This window comes from Chiloscyllium plagiosum, unplaced genomic scaffold (genome assembly GCF_037043375.1).
Source record: "Chiloscyllium plagiosum isolate Xiang-an unplaced genomic scaffold, Cpla_swu_hap1 HiC_scaffold_7, whole genome shotgun sequence".
NCBI classification, from domain to species: domain Eukaryota; kingdom Metazoa; phylum Chordata; class Chondrichthyes; order Orectolobiformes; family Hemiscylliidae; genus Chiloscyllium; species Chiloscyllium plagiosum.
This window is the reverse complement of record NW_028270145.1, coordinates 9,025,649-9,035,843: the sequence shown is the minus strand read 5'-3', so window position 1 is coordinate 9,035,843 and position 10,195 is coordinate 9,025,649.

Here is a 10,195-nt window from a genome sequence, read left to right as displayed (position 1 = left end):
CTTTAATGTACAGCTGATAACACCATCCCTAACCGCAGGAACTCATCCTCCCCAAATTTAGTGCTCAGTTGGTTCCCTGAAACTATATACAAATTGAAGTCACCAATGATAATGATGTTGTCCATATTCCATGCTTGTTTTATCTCCAGATTAATACCATATTCTACATTACTATGTTTTGATGTTGTACCAAGAGTTCTAAGCAAGGTCTGCTGCCTTTTGCTGTTTCTTAGCTTTACCCAAACAGATTCCACGTATTGTTCTTCTGATCTGACATGTTCCCTGAATGACATCCTGATCCCATCTCATAGTATCAGTCTCCAGTTTCTTCTCGCCTGTCCTTCCCAGATATTGAATATCTTATATATACACCCAACTTCTACATTTTAGTCATGGAAATGTTCCTAATTTATACTTGGGGAAGGAGACAGATAGGGGAGCACCTATAATTGGAACTCTGATCTCGTGCTCTGCAAATTAATATTTTTTCTGTTTAAAATCAACTTGATTTTGAAAAGTTTTGCCTTGCTGAATTTTGTGGCATAGTGGTAGTTCTGAACCAGAAGTAGGGACATTACCATCATGCCTCAAAATTCTTCCCTCAGTATGTAGAGCTATTACTGACAGCAAGAAAGAAATCATTGAAACCTATGAAACAACAGGAATATCTTCATCTCGTCAAATCAGAAAAAGGCCACTTTGATTCTCCAATAAAGCTATCATGATCACATGTGAGCATAAGTATCTTGTGCAGAGAGACCTCTTTAGGATAAAGTGATCACTGTTCCACATCTGAGCAACTCAGGACAACAATGAGGTAGCCATTTGGGCACACAACTCTGCAAACTTACTTGCGGTCATAAGAAGTTTTAACGATCTCAGAAAACTATTTAAGATTGAAAATGTAAAGCTCAGCTTGTATTAATGCTGTGTGCTAAACATACCTAACAGGCGGTTACAGGATTGATTCTTACTGAATACCATCATCTGCAAATTCCTCTCCCAACCATTCCCCATCTTGACTTGGAAATATATCACCGTTCCAACATTGTCGTTGGCTCGAAATCCTGGAATTCCCTGCCTAATGGCATGGTGGGCCAGCCTGCAGAAGATGGACTATAGTGGCTCAAGAATTCAGCTCACCACCATCTTCTCAAGGGCAACTTGGAACGAGCAATACATGCTGGCCAGTCAGCAACACCCACATCCCAACAAGTGAATAAAGAAAAAACAAGTATCCATTGGTCAGTAGCAGCTTTCCCCCAGTTGTGATACTTCCCTGACATGTTTCATACCTTAACAATATTCCTTTTTACTGTGTCTGCACAGTGTTTATGTTAGTCCTACTATTACCTGTTGTACACAGATGTGTGTTTCATGTGATTTTAATTTCTCTCTTTTCCACATTGTTTGCAGAATACTCCACATAAGAGAGAATCTGAAAGGGAGAAAACCCCAATGCAACGTTCCCCTCCACATTCTTCTTTGAGGAGTTGGGAATCACTGGCAAAAGGATTATTAACGCAACAAGAAATATAGACAGCCTTTAAAAATCTAATAGCAACTGCATGTTCCTTCAAGGTGCAAAAACTCATAAAAGTCACTCAACCGTGGCTGATAAAGGAAGATGGGCGAATAGGGCCTGTATTCTCTAGAGTTTAGAATAATGACAGGTAATCAAATTGAAGCTGTCAAAATGCTTAAAGGGAAAGACAGGATAGATACAGGTAAGAAGCTTCCCTGGTTTGGGACTCTAGTCTGGGGACCTAATGTAAATATAAGGAGGACCAAGATGAGGGTTTTTTTTACTCAGAGGTTTGTGAACTTTTTAAATTCTCTACCACAGAGGACTGTGGAAGCTCAGTCTTTAAATATGTTTAAGGTAAAGATTGATAGATTTCTGATTCCAAATGGTATGTGGGGTTTTGGAGATAGGGCGGGTTAGAGAAATTGAAGTGTTTGATCAGTAATGTTCATATTAAATGGAGAAGCAGGCTTGACAGGCTGAATGGCCTATTCATGTCTCCATGTTCTTGCACCAAAGCACTGACAAACACATGCTTAGATAATAGCTGCAGGTGAAATTTGGGGACTGTTACTTCACTAAACTGGAGCACAGTTTTAAGTTTCTCCTACCTAACGCTGTGAAGAATCAATTTTCCTAATTGGTTTCAGCTCTTTTCCCATTCTGCGTTTTACTGAAAATTACATACATTCCATCACTTGCATGATCACAGAAATGTTCATATTACCTCTTGAAATACAATGCTGGTTAATTGATTTCATTTTATAATAAAGTAACAATCAGTTTTAACATGGAACAACTATTACAAGGGGGCATAGCTTTAAATTAAGGGGGGGTAGGTATAGGACAGATGTTAGGGGTAGGTTCTTTACTCAGCGAGTCGTGAGTTCATGGAATGCCCTGCCAGTAGCAGTGGTGGACTCTCCCTCATTATGGGCATTTAAGTGGGCATTGGATAGGCATATGGAGGATAGTGGGCTAGTGTAGGTTAGGTGGGCTTCGATCGGCGCAACATCGAGGGCCGAAGGGCCTGTACTGCTCTGTATTCTTCTATGTTCTATGTTCTATAACAATTGCATTTTGAAACCAGCAGAAATGCTTTCTGTCAATTGAATTATGGGAGATAGTGGCATGGCGACAAAGCCACTATAGCAATAATCTAGAGGCCCAATAGTTGGTTCAAATCCAATCAGGCAGTGGTGAAAGTTAAATGTAATTGATTCTTTTTAAATTTGAACTGAAAGGTGGAATTATTATCATTTTACCAAATTGTTATTGTCATTAAAACCCACCCTGTTTATTCATGAAACCAAAAGAGAAAATGCTGGAAAATCTCAGCAGGTCTGGCAGCATCTGTAAGGAGAGAAAAGAGCTGACGTTTCGAGTCTCACTGACCCTTTGTCAAAGCCAAAAAAAGGGAGAAATAGGGAGGTATTTATACTAGGCTGAGAGAAGGTGAGTCATGACTCCAGAAGCAAAGGTAGCAATAAAGAGGTGATAATGACAGTGCAAAGAGAGATTATAGGGAGATTAGGAGCTGTGAATGACCAAGGCTGAAGCCAGTGCTATGTGACAAAATATGTGGGGGATGGGGGGTAGGGGTGAAGCAGAGGCAAAAGGGAAAACAGGGGAGAAGGGTAGCAAAGGGGAAAGAGGAGAGGAAAAAGGTGAGGAGAGAGTGGGGGAGCGAGAGAAAGGGAGACAATCAAGAAATAAGAGGTACAGAACAGTGAAAAAAAAATTAAAAATAAAATAAATGAAACAAAATTATCTGTTTATTCATGTCCTTAGGGAAGGAAAATTGCAATTCTTTCCTGATTTGGGCCACATGTGACTCCAAACCCATAGCACTATGGCTGACTCTTGACTGCCTTCTGGGATGGCTTAGCAATGAATTGTACAAAACCACTAAGGAAAAGATAAAAAGTGGCATTAAAAATAGATGGATGACTTGGAATCAACTGACTGACAGCAGCTCAAGAAGGCGGCTCACCACCACCTTCTCAAAATTAATTGAAGATAGGCAACAACTGCTGGCCTTGTCAGTGATGGCCATATTCCATTAGTGAATAAAACAAATTAGATTAACCTTCTATTCTAGCATGGGGTTTTGATCCAGATTTCGCACATAAGCTTTCCTTCAAAAACAATTGAACATTGCAAATTTCTCATTAGGTGAATATATGGCGGTCAACATAAATTAACACCCTTTTACAAAAATAATAATAAACTTTACTGTGAAATTGTCATCGTTTTGCACAGTTGTTTTGTCCAAACGTTTTTTGTGCTTGTTTGAGTCCAATTTATTGGCTTGAGGCATTACTGTTGCGCAAAAGTGAAGCAACTCCTTCAGAATTTATATTAGATGAATATAATTGATCTTTGAATTTCTTAATACTTTGATCACGGGGCCTGGGTTGTTTAGATATATTTTCTTTAAAAAGGAATACAAGGCATTTCATTAGATCTCAGCATCTCGATAATGACATGTTAAGTTGACAAGCATTAGTTTTGAAACATTGTAACATCCTCTCCTGTTGTTAAATTATCAGGCTGTTTATCCAACATCCAGTACTGAATGAGCCAAATTTCCTCCAATTAAATTTTGGGAAAACTGAAACCATTGTTTCCAGTCTCTACTGAGGCATGCTGCCTCCAAGCCACTCACTATCCAGACTTGGAAATATATTGCCATTATTGGGTCAAAATGCTTGAATTCCCTCGCTAATGGCATTGTGGGTTTATCTACAGCCCAAAGACTTCAATGGTTCAAGAGGGTAGCTCACTTCCATCTTCGCAAGAACGACAATGGACAGACAATAAATGCTGGCTTAGCCAGTGATCCCCTCATCCAATGAGTGAATAAGGAAAGAAAAATCCATTCCCTAATTACTGAGGCCCTGGTTACAACCTGAGATTCAGCCACAGCTTTAGTAATTTAATATTAGCCCCATAGTGCAACATCATTCTTCAAGTTACACTTTCTGACTAAAGTAATAAATGCTACATTTCACCACACACTGACTTTCCATTTTGGCTCATATGGTCTTCCTCCTTTTCTGATTTTTATTTTACTTCTTACTGATTGATTGAAATGTGTAATTTCTACTGTACCTATCTATTTCCTGTTACCTGCCTGTGTCTGTTATCCATTTTGACAGCTGGACAAACATCAAAAACTGAATTTCAATAAGTTGAAGACTAGAGTCATGTACGTGTTTTCTAGCCAATTGTATATCAGGATCGGCCTGTTTGTGTTACAGGATTCAATAAGTCTATGAAACCACAATTGGAGTACTGTGTACAGTCCCAGCACCCCCCTTTAAGAAAGGATATATTGGTTTTGTTAGTAGTGCAGTCCAGGGTTATGTAAATACTAGGTGAAAGTGAGGACTACAGATGCTGGAGATCAGAGGCAAGATAAAAGTGATGCTGGAAAAGCACAGCAGTTCAGGCAGCATCCAAGGAGCAGGAAAATCAATGTTTTGGGCAGGAACCCTTCATCAGGAATACCCTCATTCCCGATGAAGGGCTCCTGCCCGAAATGTCAATTTTCCTGCTCCTCTCATGTAAATACTACTTAAAGACACTACATGTTTGGTTATGAGGAAAGGTTATATAAACTAAACTTGTTTCTCTTGAGCTCTTGAGGTGTGGGGATTATTTGATTGAGGCTTTTGAATTGATAAAGTAATTAGAAATGAACATTTTCACTGCTAACAGATTGTAGCACATGGAAATATAAAACCTTAGAATTATAAGGAGTCCATTCAGTCCAACTTGTCTGTGCTATTCCTGGATAGTGACTTCTTTCTCCCCTTTCCTACAGCACGTTCCAGATCACAAGAAATTGCCTCTGGTTCTTTTGCCATAAGTTTGTGTCCTTTGGTTACCATTCCTCCTGCCATTGGAATCATCTTCTCATTATTAACTCGATCAAAACCATCCATGATTACCCAGTTTTAAATCTCCTCTGCTGTACCAAGACCAACCAGTCAAAATCAACTTCTTCCCACCTGACTTAAATCCTGTATTCCTGGTACCATTTTGGTAAATCTCTTTTACACCTTCTTCAAGGTCTTGACTTTCTTCCGAACCTTAAAATCAGAGCCAGGCTACATAGATGAGAAGCTAGGAAACATATTCTTATGCAAATGGAGAGGAACTGTGAACTTTCTCACTCAAAAAGCAGTAGGTGACAGCTCAATGAATAACTTGAAATATGGAAGCAATCATTTTTTGCTAGCCAATGGTATCATCTTGATGGACCATCAAGCAACTTTTACATTAATCTTTATTTTCTGTTGTGTATTTTTTCAACATCTCTTCCAGAATTTTGATGCCAGTAATAAATTGCCTTGGAAATCTGGCGCCCTTCTAGTCTTTTATATGTACCTCAAAATGATTATCCACCAATGGAATCTGGAAGAAAAATTGCAGGGATCCAAGCCAGTCAGTCCACTCAGGCATGGTTCCAAGGCCCAGTCTGATCATCTGTCATCTTCTTTCTGCGGAATCAAGAATTGATCCAATTTGTGTTCTGAATTCCTACAGCTAGTTAGTAATTACTACACTAGATGATAGTCTGTTCAATAAGATACAATTCAAAGAATCGAGAAGTTATTCTTTTAAGTTAAGTTTAGCCTGTGGCTTTTTTAGCTTATAATCAAGTTCTCTGGCTCTTACATCCTAGGTTATGCAAATTATCCTCCAGATCCATTTGATTGGTTTCATTCATTTTTTTTTAAATCATGGACTGTACACTCCTTTAATCTTTCTTTCCAGTAAAAATGCATTGAACTTCTTTGGCCTTTTTTTTGATGACTCAGTGAGCACGGTGGCACAGTGGTTAGCATTGCTGCCTCACAGCACCAGAGACCCGCGTTCAATTCCCACCTCAGGCAACTCTGTGTGGAGTTTGCACATTCTCCCCATGTCTGCGTGGGTTTCCTCTGGGTGCTCTGGTTTCCCCCCACAGTCCAAAAATATGCAGGTTCAGTGAATTGGCCATGCTAAATTGCCCGTTGTGTTAGGTGAAGGGGTAAATGTAAGGGAATGGGTCTGGGTGGGTTGCTCATCGGAGGGTCGGTGTGGACTTGTTGGGCCGAAGGGCCTGTTTCCACACTGTAAGTAATCTAATCTAATCTAAAATGGTATACAGCGTTAACCTTCTCTGATTCTTTTCTGCTGTCCATACTTCCTTTAAAAATGCAGTAAGCACCATTGGACTTTGCATGTGGTCTCAATTGGCCTGGAATGTCCTGAGTCATATGTGCACATAAAATGACAACTAACTAGCCAGGATCCATGAAGGACCACTGTTGTTTCCCCCAATTAGAGAAAGAAAGATAATAACATTTGAAGAACACCACTCCACATCAAATATAAGGCAAGGAAAGGAGCAAGTTTCCATAAGTTACCATGGATGCCATTGGAATTGAACAGCCTTATTCTGCTCTATCCTTTAGCCATCTGGTCAACTGAGGTCGCTGACCCACCCACCAGAAAATACACAGAAATTATCTCAAACATTTAAAACCAGTTTCGTGGCTATTACCACACTTCCCACGGAGTTCATTTCCTTACAAAGGAACCAAAAACCTGCCTTAAAATGATCACAGATTCAAGAATATTATGTCCTTTCTCAATTACTATTTTCTTAAAAATAGACGCAACTGAATGAGCCATAAAACCACTGTGGATGCTGGCGATCTGAAATAAAAATAGGAAGTGTTGATGAAACTCAGTAGATCTGACAGCATGTTGCTTTGGAACTAGAACTGAACTGAACGGTTGCATCTCATCATAACAAAGTCAATCAACATTATACAGCCTCATTAGAGCATTTTTACTGAATTGCATATTTCTTCAAATAACCCAATACTTGGCAGAGTGAAGGACTTTTGTTCTGATATATGTGTCCTCTTAAAGGAGATACTAGAACTAAGATTCACTGCATTAAAAATGAGGGGCTATCCATTTAAAACAGAGATGAGACAAAATCATTTCTCACAGAGGGTTGTGAGTCCTCGGAACTCTCTACCTGAAAACATGTTTGAAACAGAGTTTGTGAATATTTTTAAGAAACAGGCAGACACATTCTCAGAAACCAAGGGAGTGACAGGTTATCAGAAGTAGGCAAGACCGTGGATGAGTTTACAATCACATTTGCTGTGATCTTATTCAATAGCAGAGCAGACTGGAAAGGCCAAATGGCCTGATTCTGCTCCTTGTTTGTTATGTTTCTCATTGTGCTAAAGCTGAATAAACACCAATAGCTTGGGAAAGCTCAAAGTAAATAGTTAGAAAAACACATTTGATTAGTAGCTGCAAGTGGATTGTTTTATAAAGCCACCTTTATAATTATATTGTGGAATCAGATGAGCACTTATACTTCTGTTCTGATACACATGTTCTCCTCCCCAGTCACATCATAATGAAATATATGGTACTAAGAACTCTGCAGTCATATTTTAGGTATTTAGAAAGAGATAACAAAATGAAATCACCTGCCTTCTGTTCTTTTGGAATTAGATGTGCTCACTTACACGCTAATGCTCTGGATTTTGTAGTTTATGTATCTAGGGTGAGTGTTCATTTAAATAAGTTAATGGCATTCGAGAGGGGAACTTGGAATATACATTTGAATCTTTCTACAAGTGCAATTTTTAACAGTTATGTATATGGAAAAAAATAAAAATGATATTTTTGAATAGGGAATTACCAATACTTATAAAAGTGATGTCATTCAAAATAATTTATATGCTACATTCAGAGGAATTGTTTGTTGATTTGTACAATTATTAGAGAGCAACTGGAGGAACCTTCTCCCATTGCTGATACTAAACAATGAGATGAAATATTTCTCCAGCATCTACTACAACGTAGTGTCAGAAAACCTCTTCTGATCATGACAGCCCTACAGAGTGGTTGAATGTCTTGTTTTTATTGTCACATCTTTCCCAAGCAATGACCATATAAAATATGTAGTACAATGACTAAAAACAACCATGCATGGTTTATGGCTCTGGTAGCTGTCATTCTGCAATTGAGTCTAAAGGGTAAGAAATGAATGCAATGAATTTGGCCTCTCTTGTCTGCACTGGCTGTGAAGGAGCAATTCACCCAGTACCACAGCAGCATAGTGGCTCAGTGGTTAGCACTGCTGCCTCACAGCACCAGGATCCCAGGTTCAATTCCTGCCTCAGGTTACTGTCTATGCGGAGTTTGCACATGCTTCCCCGTGTCTGTGTGGGCTTGCTCTGGTTTCCCCCCACAGTCCAAAGGTGTGTTGGAATATTGTGTGCAATTATGGTCTCCTTCCTATGGGAAAGATGTTGTGAAACTTGAAAGGGTTCAGAAACTATTTACAAGGATGCTGCCAGGGTTGGAGGATTTGAGCTACAGGGAGAGGTTGAACAGGCTGGGGCTGTTTTCCCTGGAGCGTCGGAGGCTGACGGGTGACCTTATAGAAGTTTACAAAATTATGAGAGGCATGGATAGGGTAAATAGGTAAAGTCTTTTCCCTGGGGTGGGGGCAACGTTTTCACGCAGAGGGTGGTACGTGTATGGAATGAGCTGCCAGAGGATGTGGTGAAGGCTGGTACAATTGCAACATTTAAGAGGCATTTGGACGGGTATATGAATAAGAAGGGTTTGGAGAGATATGGGCCAGGTGCTGGCAGGTGGGACTAGATTGGGTTGGGATATCTGGTCAGCATGGACGGGTTGGACTGAAGGGTCTGTTTCCATGCTGTACATCTCTATGACTCTATGACTCTATGTGCAGGTCAGGTGAATTGGCCATGATAAATTGCCCGTAGTGCTAGGTGCATGATGGAGATGAGTCTGGGTGGGTTACTCTTCGGAGGGTCAGTGTGGACTTGTTGGGCCAAAGGGCCTGTTTCCGCACTGTAGGTAATCTAATCACTCCCACTTCCCATAGCTTTGCAAGTTCTTCCTTTTCAAATAATAATTCAAGTCATCATGAATTACTCAATTGACCCTGCCTCCATCAAACTCTCAAAATTCCATTCCCCTCACTGCATGAAAAGGCTTTTACTGCAATGATCTTAAATCTGTCCCCTCTCATTTTCAATCCAGTAGGAACTGTTTTGTCTATGTGTTTTGTCCAAACTACTCCCCTTCATGAATTTGAACACCTTGATCAAATTCCTTCTGTTCCTAAGCTGAACAGGCTCAACTTTGTGATTTTAACTGAGGTTTCTCATACTTAGAAACTTTGTGAATATTTTCTGTACTTTCCCTCATTTCTTCACCTCCTTTGTAATTCTGCTGTCCAGAGCTGGACGCAATGCTCCTGTTGAGTCTGAACCAGTGTTTTAGACAACTTTATTATACTCTCAATGCAAAGCCTAAAATACTATATGATTTATTAATCATTCTTTCCATTTGCCTGCTATCTTCAAGAATTTAAGTATTTCTATATTTGTACCCTCTGTTTTGCATTGTTTCTAGAAGTATGTGAACAGAAAATGGAAGTAAAATGAAAAGGTTAGTGAAGACAAATGTAGTTCCTTACAGTCTGAAACAGAGAGGATTGATAATGGAGTACAAGTAAATGTTGGAGCAACTGAACACATGGTATGGTTCTATCTTTACAGAAGACACAAATATCTTCTCAGAAATGATAGGGAAGCAAGAGTTGGA